Below are 21513 nucleotides of genomic sequence, written 5' to 3' on the forward strand. Positions count from 1 at the left end.
ACAAAAGATTTTATGAAATTCCCACAAAAAGTTCAGATTACTGGTAGGGGAGAGTGGGGTTAGGTTAGTGAGAAAAGTTTGGTATGACATAGCAGCTATAAATAAAAAGTCTTCACCATGAAATTTGTATCACTGAAAAGCATCTTTAGTCTATAGCTTTTTCCTACTACACTATAACTTCAATTGCAAAGTTTTAGAGAAATGTTGCTTCGCATTTTGGCACCATAATGAATTCCTCCACTTGCCCTATCTCTCGTCGCATTCCTTGTGGCTAGTTGCCACTGTAGTTTGTACGAGTTAAAATGTTGCCCGTATATACCCTGGTTTTTTCAACAAATGTTTCATTCATTAGTTTAAAAAAGAAATGATAAATCGTTTCCCGTTCAATCCTGTTATGATGAAATTATGAAATTAAAAAATAGGCTAATTTGTAGATTTATGAGCATCCTCTTATCTGCCTGTTTGCATTGAAATAAATTTTTTCACGATGCTTCCATGCATGGTATACCGCCGCCATTTCCGAATTTATATTCCTGGTGTTGTTTCTCTCTGATCTGTCGATTCGCGGCTTTAACTGTGTCGATTTCCGCTGTCACCACTGTGAGCTGCCTTTTCAGCTCCTTAACATGGTTTTTTGCTAAATATAAACTAACTTACAGTCATGTAGACTCCCCTTAGACTAAGGGGCCCGATAATTTTTGCTGGGGTGGTAGTTTGTTTCGAAGTAAACGGGTTCTGCTCGAGACCCGTGTTAGATTCCTTGCGAGATTATTTGGGTTCTGTGAAAGTTTCTTATGGTAAGCCGCTTTCTGTTTTGATATTTCATCTTTAAACGGCGGTATGCCAAGATCCCTGTGGATGTTTTCGTCCCGAACGTACCATGGTGCTGTAAAAAAGTCTCGTAGGCTGGGATATACTCAGTCCCGCCAGGGTCTCTTTACCGAAAATATTTGTAAAGATATGGGACATAAAGGTCTAAGACGAAAATCGGTTGGCTGGCGTGAGATGTAGAGTGCCAGCCACCGGGGTACGGAGTGAGAGAAATAGTTTATTCGGTGTCTGTAGCAGAGTGAAAAGGGTCAGCGGTAACGCGCATTTGGGCCTGGCTCATAGCATTCGCTACGAGAAGGCCGAGAGAGAGGGGATCGACTATGGGGATAGCTTTTCCCTAGGGCAGAATTTATGGCCTAAAATCTAGGAATTTGTCTTCAAATATCTGTTTTGTATTCTTTTCCAACGAGTTGTGTTAAAATCAGGCGAGAAATATTTTATGTTTATTAGAGCATTTTATTTCTTGGTTCATGTTTTTCTCAGTGCTCACAATTAACGGGTTAGGTTAGGTCATGGTTTATAAATTCTAGCCTACTCTGGGCGAAGCCGCATCGAGGCCTTCGAGAAATTTCTCATTGCACGGGCCTCTTGCTGGCCAAAATGCGGTTCACTCCACTCACTCACCCGTCTCGCTCTCACGCACACACACACGCGTGACTCCGGGTGCTCCGCCGCTGGTCCTGGGTCGGCACACTCTCCTCGAGGTCGTCTAGGTAAACTCCTTCCTGGGTCACTTGGCATCAGCCCGAAGGCAAAAGACTCCTGTTGTCCACATAAATTTGCTCTGCTCGCCCTTCTGATCCCGTGCGCCGCCTTTGCAAGAGTCCCCTGCTTCTCGCACTTCTGATCCGGTGCGCCGCGTTAGGTTAGACTTCTGTCGAGGTGAACGCCGAGATGTGATACATCGTTGGCTTGGGGGATCTGAGTACTGTTTAGCGGGGCACGACTGTCTATTAAAAGTAAACGTTATATGTTTACACTTTTGTTTATTAATTTTGATTCGCCAGTCTGATAGCCACTTCTCAACTACCACCAGATGATCTGGTAGTTGAACTGTTGCATTAGTTGGGCATCTCGATCGGCTCAGGATTGCGGTGTCGTCAGCAAATGTGAACGTAATTAGGCTTTCGGTTGTAAGAATATGTGCTGTATACAGGATAAACTGAATAGGGCCCAGTGCGCTACCTTGTGAAAGTCCAGCTTCAATGGTACACTGGTTTGATGTTGTCGTATTGCATTTAACCGCAAATACTCTGTGATAGAAGTACGACTCAAATAACTTTTGAGTGTATTCTGGCAGTAATGTTATGATGTCAAATGCTTGGAAGACATTGAGGAATATCGCCCTACAATAATCCCGATGTTCAAAGGCTGTACGAATTTTTGATGTTATCCGGTTAACCTGCTCGATGGTTCCATGCCTTTCCCGAAACCCGAATTGATGTGCCGGGATTACATTGTGTGTTCTTAGATACGGTGTTATGCGTGTGAGAAGGCGTTTTTCTAATAATTTGGAGAGACACGAAATTAAATTGCTCTGTACCATGAGAGAATTGTGTGGGCTTTCCCAGGCTTCGGAATCATTATGACAATGGGAAGTACCCTAAATTTTGTGATCCCGTAAAATAGTTTTCAAATGAAACCCACTGCACAGTTTGGAAGTTTAATTATCATTTTTGCTGTTATTAAGACCCCTCATGGAGCCCTTTTGGTTTCAGTTACTTCATTATGATGTTTACTATTTAACGTGCACGTGTCTTCGTCGCTACGGGCCCAAGTACCCGAGGAGTTTTTAATCGGAGTGACTTTTTCTATCGGAGAGCTTAAATTTGTATGAGCTCTCCACAAGGTATGATATTGTACTGGTCGGCGATAATTTCTCAACGTACCAGCGCTGGGCGAGTTCTTCTTCTTGTTTTAGGGTTTTAGTGAGTCTGTGGGTGGCTTCGTTAAAAAGTTTCTTCGAATGCGGCGATCTTCCGGATTGCCATGCGCGTCGTGGAAATCGTTTTTCCCGAACAATTTGTTCGATTTGCAGATTAATTTGGTATTGGTTGCTACGCATAGTCGTTTCTTGCGGTATTGGCTGCTGCCGGGAGTGCGGAGTCCAGGGCATCGGCACAGTAATCGATGTCATTATTGGTGTTGAGCTGTAAGGTTCGATCAATATGGGAACGTACTTCTTGTACTTTAGCCAGTTAGTTCTATGCGATGTCAGCCTGTAGGGGTGCCTGATTATTTTTGGGCTTTGAAGAAGAATTATTAAGACCGGCGAGTGGTCCGATGATAAGTGCAATAGAGATTTTGCGCGTACTAAATTTCTTGAGATGATCTTTGTCACAACGAAGTCAATTACGTCCGGAACTTTTCTGGGGTCAGCTGGCCAGTAAGTAGGGCTGCCAGGGGAGACATAGTCGAGATTGTTGCTGAATTTTATGATTGCTTTATATAGTTTCCTTCCTTTTGAGGTCACGAATCGTAAGCCACAGTGCGTGTCCTTCGCATTGTAGTCTTCTCCTGCTATAAAGCGACTCCGAGTGAATTGAAGAAGTCAAAGAATTTCCCTTCTGTTATTGTAAAGCGCGGGGAATAGTAGACAGCGGCGATAGTAATACTGTTGTTGCCTGATTGTAATATAATAGATGTAGCTTGCAAATAATTTATTATAAGCCTCTGGTGAAAGTGGTGTTTGATGCGTTCCATTACTAAGATTCCAGATTCGCCGTGGGCTTTACCATCCGTATGATCTTTGCAATACAAAGTGTATTCTCTTATTTGGAAATTGTATTCAGTTGTAAGATGCGTTTTTGCCAGAGGCATTACTTCTGTGTGGTTTTCAATGAGGAATTGAGTTATTTCAAGTTTGTGCCGTGACACGCAGTTGGAATTCCACATGGATATTCGAAAGCAAGACATCGATTATTTAGATTGTTGGTATGCGAGCATCTTTGTTATAATGTTTTTACTTTGCCTAAGGTGTTGCGTTGTGGTTCTCGTTCTCCATCATACTTTTTTTTAAGGTTTACAACACGGCTTCAATATTAGTTATTATATTCGGCTCAGTGCATCGAGCTTGTGGGGTCAACGTCGCGTTTTTAATTCCTGTTTTCTATGCTCAGGCGCATGTCATTCCTTCACTTCTTTTTAGAGGGCCAAATGAAGATCTGGCTGCTTTCTGAATGAAAATGCCTGGTGCAATCTGAGGTTGCACGTACTAATTTTGTGTATTCTGGGAGCGTGCAGATTTTGCTCTTTGAAGACGATTCTTTATCTGCATATAGACTGGTCAGCCTCTGTAGTTTGCCCAGTCAACCCATTTTTCGTTTTTGGGTCTTCTTAGTTTGCAGGGCATGGTTCAGAATTGGGGAAGCATGCACAAGCTACACAATCACAAGCTCTTTTTTCAAGGTCTCTACTATCTCAGTGGCTCTATGTCCTTTAACACTACTTGCAAGCCCATACTGCTTTAAAGATGATAAGTGTAGAAGGGGTTTTTAGTCTCCTCCCTATATTTGTCAAGGACTTGGAAATCATCTTCTGTTTAACTTTAAAGTTTTGTTTCGTGAATATTCCCGTTAACAAGAGGAGTAGCAAAACAATTGTCATTCTCGACCAGCGCAACAATTTTCTATTCTGGGGCATTCGTGTTATGTTCCCTTATGTTCATTGGTGGGGCCTTTGACTTTTGTGAACCGCTTGTCCAAGTTCGGATTGAATATTTTTAACGTCCGACAATAGGGGGAATCTGTTGTTATTAGATGCCCCTAGATGTTCACCGCCTTTATTAGGCCAGTTTATTTTCGGTTTTGTTACGTGGGACGAGGGAGTTGCGCCCTGAGCAGGCACGCTGGCTGCGAGCTAAGCTCGCCGGATTTCTATATTCCAATATTACGAGAATAAATTTAACCTGTCTGAATATGTAACGTGATATAATGTGTAAAGTGCGTCGGTCTTCTGTCGACACTGCCCCACGAGCTTAGCTTTCGCTTGATCGAAACACGATCGGGCTTTGTTTTGGCCAAATACCCGTCCCTACACACGTCGTGTGCCAAATGGATCGTCGCGGCCCGCGCTATACCCTAATGTCATTGTCGTCAGTCGAAAGTTACGTCATTGTTTTTGCCCCTTCTTCCATTTTACCAGCTCCCCCTTTTAACGGGTTTCTACCAAGACATTATTATATATCTGTTCACACTATAATTTTATTGAAACTATTTGTGCCCGGGTGCATATCGTCGACAAAGGGATAAGATATATGTGAGTAGGTGCAATATCTGGTGTTCAGACTACAAGTAAATGGAATAATTTAAAAGAAAAAATATATACATTTCGTACATAGTTTTCTAAGAAGTTATAAAAATAATTATATTTGATTGACACGGCTTATGTTGTCGTCCTGGTGCACATATATATATATATGTATAAAGATAAATAAATATACAAATAATCTTACTCTTTAAACTTCTGGCGATGAGATATCGACGCTCTGGATGTTGGGGATGGTACAAACATAAAGTTTAATGAATATAGATATATATATGTATTAGAGCTTTGTAACTTAAAAGAATATTGGTACAATTAATTAGACGGACCATTATTACTATTGGTGAATTGTTTAGCTTAGCATTTTTCGTTTACAGCACAAAAAAAAACAAATAATATAGAGGGAATGAAGAAAGGTCATCCTAGCGGGGCATTCGGGTGAACTTTGTAGTGGTGTTGACTTGGCATGTCTCAGGTTGCACTTGCATGTTCACTTTGTTGTTGGCGGTTGAGTTGATATGAACGTATTCTCTTGTTGTTCTTTTTTTTTTTGATGAATTTATTGCTTTGAGTTGGCTCCTCTCGGGCCAGTTGATTGTGATTGTTATGAAGGGAAGTGCTTCTCGAGTTGACCGACCGTGGGGTATTAGACGGACCGTTTCTGCCCTCTTCTTCCATGAATTGTACTTCTTTCATACTGTTGGCTAAAGCTTTTCTTTTGCTTTCGGGCTCTCAGTTTGCCCACCTAAGTGTTCCCATCTAGGAACATATATCACTTCGTTTTAGGCAACTAACCCACTCTTGAATTCTGCTAGGGTCAGCTTGCGGATTCAAATTCACCGCTTACTGCTTCAGAGCTTGTTATGTGGGCATATTAGTGCCCGAGTCCTGACAGGGACTTGGGCCGAGGGAGAGGCGTCCGATGTTCAGGCACCATTTGCCGGCATAATTCGGGTCGTGGGATCTTGGTAAGCCTCTCTCCTCTCCAACACAACGAGAATAAATATTTAAAGTGCCTGGAAAATAATATTAGTCATAAAGTTCGTCAGTCGTCAGTCCACACTGCCCCACAAGCTTAGCTATCGCTTGATCGCAATACGATCGGGCTGTGTTTTGACCATATTCCCTCCCCTTCACACATTCGTGTGCCAATGGATCGCGGGCCGCGCAATACGATCCCCTATTGTCAAGTTGTCCGTCAAAAGTTATGTCATTGTTCTGGACCTACACCACTCCTCGCGTCAGCACACCCCCTTTATTAGAGTTCTAGCACACTATGGTTTCGAATTCTTTTTCACATTATAAATTTATTAGGTAATATATATATGCGTCCATTGATTAATTTAATTTAATTGACAATTATTCTGTTAGCGGAGAGTATCGAATTTATCACCTGTGAAGATGCACACATCAGCAAAATACTGACTATTCACGACTACAAACGTCGCTCAGAGGGCTTTTGCAATTGGCATATAACTACAAGGCTGATACTCGCCGCTGAAAAAGTTTATAGTAGTCTATAAAACTGTAGGATACTGCACGAATGTTTATATATGTATGTTTATAAGAAAGGAACCGTGTCCCGACAAACTTACCCCCTCTTTAAGACCTGGGCGATGAGATCTCGACGCTCCGGATCGTGGGCTTTGCGAAAATATTATATTGGATATATATATAAATTTACGTGCACCAAAATACGGCTCTTCTTAAGTATACCAATTCACTTAAACACAAAATATATATATATTATGCCAGAGGCATGCGACTTCTTCGACGTCTGGTGGAGAGTTTCTTCCTCTCTAGTGGTTCATCATGATTCGCACTTTGTCTATTGATACGGTTGGTTTAAATATATTTCAATGCATGTTTGAGACTACCAATGTTTTTTTGGCTTCCATCAGCAAGACACCCAAATAAATACTCTCCCTTTCTCTATTTGTCTTAGGTCTTTTATACCAGACTAGAGCTTTTACTTGGCTGCCGGTATGGATCGGATAAACTAGGTGTTCCCACCTAGGATTATTGTTTCTTGATATCTGCTATCTTGGGAGTCAACGGCCGGCTGTTGCCCTTTGCCAGCTACCGGAGTATGGTTACCAGTAGATCGATCGTGGCCGTTGTTATAGCCACGCGACACACGAGAATTGCAGAATTGCATTTTCTTCTGCCTTTACCAGTATGAATCTGGTTAGTCATATACACCCCTCCCCCTGGCTACAGATTCGTCGTTGTTTCTCTATGTGAATCGTTCTATGTGGAGGGCGTACGTAACAGGCTCGAAGTGATCGATGCTGACCGCATGGAATGACTTTGCAAAAGGAATCTGCGTACGACCATCGTTGTCTGTTCCGTGTTTCTTCTCCTTTTTAGGCGCCCATTCACGTGTGGCTTCGGCCCACTCCTGTGTTCAGGAGTCTCATGTTTTATCCGTCCAGGCTGATATCCTCACTGCTGTTGCTTTATGTTAAAGGAATATTCTGTACATTTGTATTTTTATTACACTTGGCGCATGGAATCTGAGTTTTGATGTTTCCTCTTTTGATCTAACTGATGATCGATTAACGTATATTTATTAGAAATGGTTTGATTTATATGTTTATAAGGTGTAAGAACTTGTGTATTATAAGGAAAGCTTTGTAGTGCTGGGCATGTTTTTCGCAGTATTTTTTTAACCAGCGGTCCACTCGGAGACCCTCCCTTTTGAATTCCGCTAACGAAGTTAATGGGGATGTTAGCAGCAAGCCGCCCATCTGGGAGTTCATGTTGTCTTTCAAAAGCTCAACAAATTCAACTTCATCGATATTATGCTTCAGTTTGAAATGCAAGTTGTGCATATCGGAGACATAGTCGCTAAAGGTTTCGTGCTGTCCTCGCTTGCGTTCCATTAATTCCTTGACTTTCATAAGGTCACTTCCGGTAGCGGAAAACGCTCGTCCCATCTCCTGTGTCAATGAATAATAGTCAAAATCGTAGTCTTCTGCCTTGTCTTTCATTAGCTCCCAGTACCATTTAGTGGCTGCACTTGCCAACAGAAGATGGATTTCACGAAAGACTTGTTGGCGGCTGAGGTCATAAAATTCTTCCAATCGGTCCACGCGGAACAGGAAACTTTTAACTGTCATGCCGCGACCGCTTCCATCGAACTTTAGATTCCACCTGTGTAATCTGACATCTTTTGGTCCCTGAAATGATGAGTTCCGATCGATCTATGGATGCAGCTGGTGACTCGACTCCCTCTCGTTTGTTCTGGATTGCCTGTGTGACGGAGTATCAACCCGCCTGGGTGTTCTTAGCCGGAGCATCTGGCTATTGAGCATGTCCTGCGTTACCAGTTCCAGAGGCGGAGTCTCTTGATATCTCAAGAAACTGTCTGTTGGATTCGGAACGGTTCGGGGCGGCGAAGGCAGTCCCTTCTGTTCGGGTCTCCTGGATGTCGGAGACTGCAACTCTGTTATTTGTGCTTTCAGAGCTTCTATCTGGGCGCTCATACCACGCTGCATTTCATTGCTCTGCCTTAAGAGCTCCATCAATCTTTGTTCCCGCCGCTCGGCAGCCTCTAAGTTGTCCTCCTCATGCCTCTGAAATTGGGGAAGCATGCTTGATCTTCCTTTCGGCGGTCCTAGGGGTAGATTCTCCCCACCGGAGACAGGGTGTCTACTTGTCCTGGCTGATTCTGTGCGAGCTCCCAAGGCTCTCTTTCAGGTGAATCTCCCAGCCCTTGCGCGCTTGCACTACGGGGTTGGTGATTGTCTCCGCGCGATGTTGCTCGGGTCACTCTTCCGGTGCTGGGTTGGAATAAGACCTTCTTCTTGGCCCCCTTCATTTATAAGATTGGGCCTTCTTTTTAAAGGCCTCCGTTTTTTTTGTTTATAGACTGGGGGTGCTTTTCTCTGCTTCTCAAGTTTCTCTTCGGTCAAGAGCCATCCGATATTTAAGCCCCAAACAAAAAACAAAATAAATATCCCTAACTAGGGGTGTTAGCCGCTTCTACGCAACGGGGTTCCGCTAAGCTAACATGCCCGTACTTTCCCTTTTTCTAGTCAGCTCAAATGTTCCAAACGGAAACTGACTGTGTTTAGATAAGGAATCTGTCCAAAAGCCCCCTCCCGCCAGTCGTCGGAAAACAAGTTGTTTGACCGATCATTCTCAGGCTCCACAACCGTGTCCTATTTCTCTGGACTCGAACCAAGCAAACGACCTGACCAACTAGCCTAATACTTTGTGGGCGTCGGCTAGAGAAACTAAAAATCGTCCACCGCCCAAATATGTCAAGGGAAAGACTCGAACCAAGCAAACGACCGGACAAGTGCCAAGTACGTCGTGTGGCGTCGGCTTTGCGTTTCCTGTCAGTTCCCCCACCCCATTCTGTCCTGGATCGACAAACGAACAGTAGACCCGCACCGCAACTGCTAAATGCGTTACCGTAATGCTTGCGCTCCTGCTCTTTCTGGACTCGAACCTATCAAACGACCTGAAAAATGCCTAGTACGTCGTGGGGCGTCGGCCAGAAAGCACCTATAAATTGTATTTACGTTAATTTCAACAAATAGTCGGTCGGGACTTAGTTGTAGGTATAGTATTATAAAAAGGATAACTCATAGTTCTTGGTTTAAGGAAATTCAGGTAAATTTGCCCATGAAACCAACAGGAAATTCTACGATTAAAAAAACATTTCAAAGTCAGGCCTCTATTCTGCGACAAAGTTCTGATTGAGTGGCCACTCAACACTGACAGTTACAGAAGTTGGGGACTTTACAGTTACTAGCTCGACAAATAAGTAGTATTTAATCTCCCTGTTCTATAAAACAGTCAAATTACCTATGGCAAAAAAAGGGTAAAACTTTGCCATCCCTATGTAAATCCACTCTGATACCGCAGGTACAGAGATTGTGGACCCTGGTACAATTCCTTAAGGAATATGAAAAATCCTTCGTTGGGGGCCAATTCTGTTACGTGGGCATATTAGTGCCCGAGTCCTGACAGGGACTTGGGCCGAGGGAGAGGCGTCCGATGTTCAGGCACCATTTGCCGGCATAAGCTACGTCGTATTCGGGTCGTGGGATCTTGGTAAGCCTCATTCCTCTCCAACATAACGAGAATAAATATTTAAAGTGCCTGGAAAATAATATTAGTCATAAAGTTCGTCAGTCGTCAGTCCACACTGCCACAAGCTTGGCTATCGTTTGATCGCATTACGATCGGGCTGTGTTTTGACCATATTCCCTCCCCTTCACACATTCGTGTGCCAATAGATCGTCGCGGGCCGCGCAATACGATCCCTTATTGTCAAGGTTGTCCGTCGTGGTTGACCTACTCCACTCCTCTCGTCAGCACACCCCCTTTATTAGAGTTCTAGCACACTATGGTTTCGAATTCTTTTTCACATTAATTTAATTTAATTGACAATTATTCTGTTAGCAGAGAGTATCGAATTTATCACCTGTGAAGGTGCACACATCAGCAAAATACTGACTATTCACGACTACAAACGTCGCTCAGAGGGCTCTTGCCATTGTCATATAACTACAAGGCTGATGAGTTTATAGAAGTCTATAGAACTGTAGGATACTTCACGAATATTTATATATGTATGTTTATACGAAAGGAACCGTGTCCCGACAAACTTACCCCCTCTTTAAAACCTGGGCGATGAGATCTCGACGCTCCGGATCCTGGGCTTTGGGAAAATATTATATTGGATATATATATATATAAATATACGAGCACCAAAATACGGCTGTTCTTAAGTATACCAATTCACTTAAACACAATATATATATATATTATGCCAGAGGCATGCGACTTCTTCAACGGCTGGTGGAGATATTCGTCCTCTCTAATGGTTCATCATGACTCGCACTTTGTCCATTGGTTTAAATATATTTCAACGCATGTTTGAATGCTTCCATTTTTTTTTTGACTTTCACTTGTTATCCAATGGTATTATTTGAGGAAATTGGTCTTTTATTTAGGCATGAGTTCACTTTAGCTTTGGTTGGCTCGACTTACACATTTATATTGCATCACTACTTTCTCCGACGTATGCTATTGGTAGATACGCCTCTGAACGGATGGTGCCTACAGCTGAACAAATTTCAGGTGCATGGAGATCACGGATACTGCGTCCACGATACTGATCCTCTCCACGTTCTTTGATGACAATGGCGGCGATTCTTTCGAGCTGCAATTGTGTTCTCCTTAAGGACTGTTGGATATGGTGGCTGGTCCTGGTGACAAAAGACTCTGTGGACGGCTGCCCCAGGGAAAGTCGCCTTCCCTCGAAGCTGCCGGCTTCCATTAGCAGGACACCCAAATGGATTCTCTCCCTTTCTCTATTTTTCTAAGATCTCTTATACCAGACTAGAGCTTTTACTTGGCTGCCGGTATGGATCGGATAAACTAGGTGTTCCCACCTAGGATTACTGTTTCTTGATATCTGCTATCTTGGGAGTCAACGGCCGGCCACGCGACACCCAAGAATTGCCGAATCGCATTTTCTTCTGCCTTTACCAGTATGAGTCTGGTTAGTCACGTGCACCCCTCCCCCTGGCTACAGATTCGTCGTTGTTTCTCTGTGTGAATCTTTCTACGTGGAGGGCGTACGTAACATGCTCCACAAAATTTTTCAGCTAATTGCTCGACTAGGTTTTTTAACTGATTGGAGCTGCATTATGTAATTTTTAACAATTTACGGTTCCTTTGGTCCTCTTATATTCCCCTATGTCCGCCACAACCGGCGCTCGTGAGTCAGGCGATCAAGACCGCGTTGGGGCTGCGTTGCTCTTTAAAGAAGTTTTCTCTACTTCTATATCACAGGTTGAGGAATATGAGATCTAACCGTTTCTCTGGTTAACGGATGTTTGCGCTCATTTTTTGGATCACCGCTCATCCACCAAAGTATTATTTGTGGAACTTCTTGATTATAATAATTTTACACTTTTTTTTATTTTTAGCACTAAAAACTGTATGAACGTAAATTATTATTATTTTGATTTAACGTCTTTTCGTCTTTCTTAGACTACTCCAGTTAAAGTTATTTATTTACACATTTTTTTTTGGTTTGAGTTAAAAAAAAACAAGAAAAAACGCTATAGTCGACGCCATCGTCTACCAAATGCTCGTTTCTCAGCTAAGGTGAGTGCGAGGGAAATGGAAATATACGTTCCGCAAAGCGATTGCACACTTTATTTGATTATAAGTTTTATATAAATGGTCTGATTTAAACAATTTTTAGCATGTTAATGGGTATTCATAATATAAAAAAAAATCCCATTTTCTTTTTCAAAAATCCTGGCACTGTAGCCGCTAGACAGGTTTTAGCATTATGGGCGTTAGATTGGGTGTGGCATCGTGCTAAAATAAAGTTGCGCTGCGCAAGTTATTGTGACTAGCGCACTAATTTATAAGTCTTCTTACTTGTAGCGTTAGGAAGAGTGAAAACCAAAATAAATAAATAAATTAGTAGCAAACAAGTTACTCAAGAATCTACAGGTGTAATCCGAATTTTCAAGCTTTTAAAGTTTCCAAGATCGCAGCGCTCATACGGACGGACAGACTAACGGACTAATCCTGATAAAGAATATCCTGTCACAGGATTTATTTGATTTTTCCATATATTTGGGAGTTAGGTGTCCAACACAGTAAGTTCTGCTCGTCCTCTTTGCGCTTTCTGAACTACTTCCCAAAAGTCAGTTTTCGACTTAGACAAAATAATTAAATTGGTTTCCTGATAACATTTTATAAATTCTTTTCATTACATTCTCATTTTAATCATAATCACAAAATTCAGCTTTAACTAATTACAAAATTATATCATCGGGTGTATTTCCATTTACACCCAAATATCGACCGCCGCCATAACAATTCCTTCTGTTATGGCGCGGTCACCAACGACCCCCGGCATAACAAGTCCATCTGCTATGGTGCGGTCTTTCTGTCCTCTCTTGAGATTCCAATGCAAGTTATCCAACCCGTGAAACGGTTCCACTTATGGAATTTATAAACAAATTTTCGAATTGAATCTCAGCTATGTTGCCCTTGCCTTTAGCAACATTGCATTTGTTTAAGATTCTGCCTTTGCCCTTTCCATTTAGTTCGAGGGCCGCGCTTGACCGTCTTGCTAAGATAAATAAACCAATCGTAAAGTAAACACAAGCTTCCGTTCGAAGCACAAACTCTTTCGTTCGAAGCCCACAGTATTGCGTTCTAAGTTCAAATCATATTGCGTTCCAATTTTCAATAAAATTGCATCGGTCAGCATAATTTCATTTCACAACGAGATGCGACAGTTTCAGCATAAGCTTTTATTCTAAACAAAAATTAAAGTTTTGGAAGCTAAAGAAAGAAGGAAAAGCTTCTGGCCGAGGTTAATTGGATAAATTTTTAGAATTAAGAAGTCAGTCCTATTTTGTCCGAGACCGCGATCGGTTTTCAAGTTTTAAAAGTCTCTTGTATTAATTGTGGTTTAAGAATAAAGGTTTAACACCCGAGTTTTAAAATAAAAAATTAATTTTTTTTAATCATCTACAAACGACGAATTTAATTTGCACCTACCGTGCCATCCATATCATTATTCCCCACCTGGGAATCAGACGAATCTCCATTGGAGTCGTCTATATGTTCATCACTTCTAATTGGCAATGCCCTCAGTCATCATCTAGCTTTCTTTGCGTCCAGACGTGCTTAAAATTCTCGCTATGTTACTTCCCCGCTGTCCCGAGTGCAAAACCGATGTTACATTGGCCCAGCTTCGGGCTTCGGATGCTGTTCGCTGCTCTTCTTTGTGCCGTCGCGCCTATCATACTTCTTGCGTAGCCCTACCGGATGATGTGCTCAAACTCTTATTAAATCCAAATATACTATGGCAATGTGATAGCTGTTTGGTTGCGAATGATTCGCATTCTAAAATAGATGATTTCGATGAAAAATTGAAAGCCCTGGAGCGCTTATATCAGGGCCTTCAAAATAAATTCATGGAGGCGTTCCCCCCTAAAGATGATGCATTGCATCAGAATGTAAATCCCAAACCTCGTCTACAGAGGCCTACCAACGTAGCTGCAGCTCCCCTAATCATGCTCTGGATATGGAGAGAGGAAATTTCATACAAGTTCGAAATAAGAGGAGAAGGAACAACAACAAGCCCAATAAACATGTTGTTGGAGTGGCTCCTAATGCCGATGACCTTCATGTTTTGCCGACCAAGAAATTTTTGCATGTCGGAAAGTTTGCAACTGATACAGAGCCGAATGCTGTTTTAAAATATGTGTCCACCAAGCTTAAGGTGGATGCTAGTTCTCTCACTTGTGCAAAGCTTGTAAAAAAAGATGTCGACGTTACAACTTTAAAATTTGTAAATTTCAAGCTTGGTATCCCTGATCAGCTTTACGATATAGTCTTCAAAAACGATTTCTGGCCGAACTCAGTTAAGGTCAATAGATTTATTCATAGAGAGCGGGCCACTGTGGTAGGGGATGGAATTCTATCTAATTTGTCGGAGCCTGGACCAACTTCATCATCAAGTCAGCCGTCAAAAAACCCCTAGTGTTCGACGCCACTGGCGTCGATACTTTTGCGGGACATCGTCTGCAAGCCTTTCCTCATTTGTCGGATTCGTTTTCGCAACAACATCGGCAGCTGCTTGCGTTTCTCACTGCGCTCTCTTCATCTTCTGACTCTCTCCTAACGCACCATCAACAACCTCAGCCGGAGCTTTTGTTGTCCACTTTGTGCGACATTCGCCGTCCGCCTGGCTTGAATATCGGCACGCTCCTCGGAGTTGCGCTCACATCATTTTCCGTGGCTCTCCTGATGCTTCATCAACAACATCAGCCGGAGCTTTTGTTGTTTGCTTTGCGAGACGTTCGCAGTCCACCTGGTTCTAATATCGGCGCGCTCCTCGGAGTTGCGCTCTTATCATCTTGCGCCTCTCTCCCGTTGCACCGTCAACAACATCAGCTGGAGCTTTTGTTGTCCGCTGTGCGCGACATTCGCCGTCCGCCTGGCTCTAATATCGGCGCGCTCCTCGGAGTTGCGCTCTCATCATCTTGCGTCTCTCTCCGGAACTACCTAGAAAATCGGGTGGATTCTTACTCTTCATCGCCTAATAGTTATGCGCTCTCCGTCTCTACCTTTCTGACGTTCGACTTTCTACAATAACTTTTATCGACACATTTGGCTGGATGGCGAGCCTCTCAGAGTGCTCCTCTGAAGGTGCTCTTTGGAGATGCTTTCGCCATCAACAACAACAATGGACTGCGGCTGCTGTAGTACGTTCTCGCTCATTATTACCAGGAGTGGATTCACCTGCGTGCAGTTATATCTTGAATGCTAATATTGACTGCCCACCTAATATTTGGAGCGCCGATCACCAGCCTATTCGTATCCGTACCACTACTTTACTGAAGGTTCCTACAAATAATTTTATTAATTATGATAAAATCCCAGCGAGGCCTCTTACGGATTCGGGCCATGATGCTGGACCAGTTATTGATAGCATGACCATGGATGACCGGATATGCGCTAACAATACAAATTTCAATATTTATTTTCAAAATATCGGTGGTATGCGTACGAAAGCTCAATCCCTTTTCCAGGCAACGTCTCATGGTGATCATGGCGTCATCATTTTTGTTGAAACCTGGCTCAACATGGATTTCTTCGATAATGAATTCTTCGATACAAATCTTTATCATGTGTTCCGTAAGGATCGATATTCCGTTAAAACACGATGCTCCAGAGGTGGCGGAGTTTTAATTGCTGTGCGGCGTGAGCTGCGTTGCATTGCTATTTGTCTCCAGAACGAGGATTCTCTGCTCGACCAACTCTGTGTATCTCTCGCTGGTCCTACGGAAACAATTTTCCTGACAGTATCATACATACCCCCAAGCAGCAGTTTTGATTTATATAAAGCGCATGTTGACAACATTGCCCACCTATACCATGAGCTGGAAGATGGCCAATATATATGTGTTTTGGGCGACTTCAACCTATCTTCGCTCGTGTGGGCTCATGATCTTGAGTCTTCAGCAATGGTTCCCAGTAATCTGCATCTTCCCCATGAAATCTTAGTCATCGATGAGCTTCTTAGTATGGGATTAGTCCAGATTAATAACTTAAATAAGCTTCTAGATCTAATTTTTGTACACCCTGATTTATGCCTTACTCTATGCTGCAGCGATAATCCTCTAGCCGCGTGTGATGCTCATCACAAGCCCCTATTAATCTTAATTACTTGTTATATTTTCTCACCAAATAATTCTCGCTTGCCTCTTACCTATATTAATTCTAGCAGTTTAGATTCTATCCGTAGTGATATTTCTAATATCAGATGGGCGGAAGTCCTCTCGCATGCGGATGTGAATACAACCTATGAAGTTTTTATATCTTTTCTCTCTACTATTATAGGCAGATATGCTAAAACTAGAGTTCAAAGTTCTTATAGACTACCATGGTACACACAAGGACTAAAAAATACAAAAATCTCCGAAATAAATTCTATATGCGCTACATAGAAAGCGGTGAAGCTGCCGACTTTGATCGGTACAAACAACATAAGCGTGAGTTTGAGTTCCTCAATAAATTCTTATACAGCCAATATATTGCTGATATAGAGTGTAAACTAATTACCAATCCTAAGTCATTCTGGCACTTTGTCAATTCTAAACGTACAACCTCCTACTTTCCTTCCCATATGTCATATGAAAGTCTTTCAGCTTCTTCTGATATTGGGGTCGCTAATCTATTTGCTAAGTACTTTGTATCTAACTTTGAACCGAGCTCGCTGTGGAATGACGATGATTCTCTCGGTGCCATTGCCACGATGCTAAATATTGGGTGCTTAGATGTTACTGATTTGGACTGTCATATGGCGCCTGAAAGTTTTAACGACTCAGGAAAATTAGACTGCGATGGCCTTTCTCCATTTATTTTGAAAAACTGTATAGGTGTTCTTTGTGAGCCCCTAAAAATGATCTTCAACAAGTCTCTTTCCACTGGCGTATTTGCGCATAGATGGAAACTTGCCACAGTTTCTCCTATATTCAAGTCTGGTTACAAAAACATTGTTTCAAATTATAGGCCAATTGCAAAGCTAAGTAATGTTTCAAAAATGTTTGAACGAACTGTAGCTAAGCAGCTAACTTTTCTTGCTGGTCGGATCATCAGTCCTAACCAACATGGTTTTATGCCTGGAAGGTCAACTACCACTAACTTAGCTACGTTTAATCTTTTTTGCATCCACTCGTTTATCAGTCATCATCAAGTTGATGTAGTCTACACCGACTTCGCCAAAGCATTTGACAAAGTCTCCCATAATGCTTTATTGGCAAAATTGCAGAAATTGGGATTTCATTCATCAATATTAAATTGGTTTAAATCTTATTTAGATGGGCGGATTTATAGAGTAGAGTGCAATGGTGTTTTCTCAAACCCGTATGTGGCTACTTCTGGCCTTCCTCAGGGAAGTGCATTGGGTCCGTTTCTATTCATCATCTTCATTAATGATTTAAGCTATTGCATAACAAATTCTGAATTCCTGTTGTTTGCGGACGATCTTAAAATATTTACGTCTGTGAATTCAATCTCCGATAGTGAACTTCTTCAAAATGACCTAGTAAAAGTGGGAAATTGGTGTTCTCGTAATAAGTTGCCTCTGAACGTGTCAAAATGTTTCTACGTTAGGTACAGCAAACAATTAATTATTATCCTTAGCTCTTATTCCATTAGTTCCCATGTTCTTTCCTTAAGAAATGAATCACTGGACCTAGGAGTTATGTTTGATACCAAATTTACTTTCATGGATCACATAAACTACATAATTCCAAAGGCATACGCTATGTATGGTTTTGTAAAACGAAATTCCACGCAATTTAAAGATCCGTACACGAAACTAAGCCTATTTTCTTCGTTCATTAGGTCCAGATTGGAATATGCTTCGTTTGTCTGGAGTCCGACTGGAACTACACACATCAATCGTATTGAGCGTGTTCAAAAAAAATTCCTATCTTTCTTCCTCTAAACTTTAATGACCCGGTTCCCTCTTACTCTGCGAAATGTCGTCTTGTGCACCTTTCTTCCCTACAAGATCGTAGAACAACTAGCGCACTAGTTTTTATTTGTGACCTGCTGTCCTCCAAAATAGACTGCCCTGCATTGCTGAGTAGCATAGGCTTTTCCGTACCTGGTAGGTCTTTAAGGTAATTTGAACCTTTTTTTATTCCGGCATATAGAGCTAACTATGCTTTTAATGAGCCTCTGTGTAGAGCCTTGTTCTACTGGAACAAACTTCCATCTCACATGCGGCTGGACCCATGCTCCCCTAGGGAATTAATTAAGAAAACCCTTTACAATAACCTTTCGTCCCTTAGTATTTAGTTTAGTAATAGACAAGTAGCCAGTTAAGGTACCAACTGTTGGCGAAATAAATAAATAAATAAAAACTTATGCGCATACTTATACGTTCTTTTACTTATTAATGATCTTAAAACTTACCGTCCTTCTAGTAACATTATTATTTAAATAGGACTTTTAAACTTTAGGTCAAGCTTTGTTTGGTGATGCGCTTCATTTTTTAACAACACATGGTCTCCTACGTTATACTTTATTATTTTTGCCTTATCAAACCTGCGTTTGTCGTAACGAGCATTGGCTTCAATGTTTTCTTTAGCTTGTTTTCTAAAATATTCCCTTACATTTAAATTATGCTCTTCATCACTTATCGACAAGAGGTCTAGCTTCTTTACCAACTAGCATTTGTTATGGCCTGACCTTGGTGACTCAAAGGGCCGTACAATTCCTCGCCAGCTGTACTTCAGTTAAAGCGTCTTGCCACGACCTGTGACTGGCTAAGACGGCGGTCAACATACTCTTAAGTGTGCTAATTTAAGTTCTACCTGGCCGTTTTCTGTACTCGCACCTGTAGCCATTAAGTGTAACACAATTTTTCGGGAAGCACAAGATTCACGGAATCCTAAGCTCGCAAAGTTACTGCCCTGATCCGCTATGATGCGAGTGGGCACTCCGAACAAACATACGACAGTGCCAATTTTTAAGGTATGATGAAAAAAAACATATTTTGTAAGCGCATCTACCAGAAAACGGTTTGTCAATATGCACGGTGTGCCACGGAATTTCTACCTTAGGAATTGGATGTAATGCGACCTGAATTTTTCCAACTGGTGGCTTAGCTAGCTTACAGGTAATGCAATTTTCATGTATCTGTTCAGAAACTAGCAGATTTTCAGTTATCTCAGTCAATTCAACCCGTGTTTCAACTATTTTTTCCCACTATCCTACATTCGTTGACCGGTGCATTCCTTGACAAAAAATCTACGTGTGCTATTCATTCTTTTTTCGTGTACTGGATATCAAATTACAAATTATTGTAATGATTGTTGATTTTAAAAAATTAATTTTTTATTTTTAATTTTTACTTTATTTTATTGGTTTTTGACTTTAATTCAATTAAATTACTATTACATCAAGAAACAAGATCGCGGTTTCAATCCGAAATAAACTGACTTCTTAATTCTAGAATCTTATCCAACCTTGCCCAGAAGCTTTTCTTTTTCAAGCTTCTAGAACTTACATTTTTGTTTAAAATAAAAGCTCATGCTGAACTGTCGCATCCCGCAATATTTATTTATTTTTTTTTTTGTTTTCGGATCGGAAAATTGGTGGGAAAATAAAATGAAACAAATTATAGCTTCGGTGTTTTTTGACATATTATCTTATACTATTGGGTATATCATTTTTTGTATTTTTAAATTCAATAATAATAACGGCAAGGGTATACAAACGTCGGCTTGCCGAAGTTAGCTTCCTTTTTTTTTTTTTCAATATTTTAGAATTATAATAGTGCTCGATTTTATTATAAGGAATGTCAAAAGGATTTTGGATCGTTGTGGAATGAATATGATGATGGACGTTGATGCACTACGAGCAGGACAGACAAGTGGCCCAAGGACACCAAGCACGTGCTTTTTACGCGCGGGGCCCTTTTATCAATTTGGACAAAAAATGCGAGTTCTCGAGGAAGATACAAAAAACAAATAGAGACAGGATACCGAGATAGAAGTTGATGTGCGAATTAAATGATAAAGGGTGTTTATAATTATTACATAGCACGCGAAAAGACTCGTGCAGACAAAAATTTGATGTACATCGTGGCAAATTTAGAGTATAATAATTTCGTGTTAGTCTAACAGGAACATTGAAAGTTAGGCGGTTTACAAGTTCTACAGAATCTACATCACCTCTTATAAGATTTTGCATAAAAATAGTACCCAGCATTATTCTACGATTTACAAGTGTAGGTAAATTAAGCAATAGTAATCTACTCTGATAGGAAGGTAGCCTTACGTTTTAATCCCAGTTCTAACTACGAAGGGCAAAAAGAAAAAAAAATTTTGTACGGATACGGTCAATATGCACTTGATATTATTGATATTCCAAAATAGGACGGACAAGGGAGGTAAATAATAATTTGGTTGTATAAGGGTGATCAAATTCTTTGACCAACGCTTTATAAACCCAAGAACACTCATGGCTTTGTTGACAGTGACAGTCAAATTTAAGTTTTGGGTCCAGAAGAACACCTAAATCATTAACTGAATATATACGGTCGAGGGGCGTATTTTGAAGACAGAAACTAACAAAAGTGGAGTACCCCTATAAATTCAAATTTAATATGTGGTACTCACACCATCCTTGAAAACAATCAATATCTGACTGCAGTTAAAGCCCGACGCTATATCATTATATGATAAACAAAGCTTAACATCATTAGCATACATTAGTACACGAGAATGTGTTATGATAGAGGGAAGATCATTAATAAACAAAGTAAACAGCCAAGGTCCCAAATGACTACCCTGAGGCACTCCAGATGTCAAGTAGATCACTTTAAAGCAGCGTTCTTGAATATAACCATCTGAGTCCTACCATTCAAACAACTTGAAATCCAAGTTAATAGATTACATGGAAAGAGTGGAGAGAGTGGTTGACAAAGTCAAAGGCCTTACTAAAATCTGTATATATAACGTCAATCTGAATTTTTTTCTTAAATCCATTTATTACAATAGATGACAATTCAAGAAGGTTGGTGGTGGCCGATCTTGCTTAACAAAACCATGTTGACACAGTGATATTAGCGAGGAACATAAATGTTGCAAATGAGAAGTGATAATATGTAATGTATGTAATTGCCGACAATTTAGAAATACCTCTATAATTCTGGGCATCCGCCTTCGCACCCTTTTTGTGAAGTGGAATGATAAAAGAGTCATTCCAGATAGTAGGAAAAACTGATAATAAAATAGGCAAATTAAAAAGTTTATGAATCGGTTTACACATGGTTGACGCACAAAACTAAAGCACACACCCAGGGAGTCCATCTGTACCGGGAGAATAAGTTGGAGTTGT

At 41.2% G+C, this 21513-nt stretch overlaps 1 protein-coding gene across 3 annotated transcripts in view; it reads right to left on the reverse strand.

The window, feature by feature from the left end:
- Positions 1–21513, reverse strand: part of Crk (Crk proto-oncogene, adaptor protein) — a 61286-nt gene that overhangs the window by 17783 nt on the left and 21990 nt on the right. The window lies entirely within an intron of this gene.

The sequence above is a fragment of the Drosophila suzukii genome, chromosome 4 (genome assembly GCF_043229965.1).
Source record: "Drosophila suzukii chromosome 4, CBGP_Dsuzu_IsoJpt1.0, whole genome shotgun sequence".
Taxonomy (NCBI): Eukaryota; Metazoa; Arthropoda; class Insecta; order Diptera; family Drosophilidae; genus Drosophila; species Drosophila suzukii.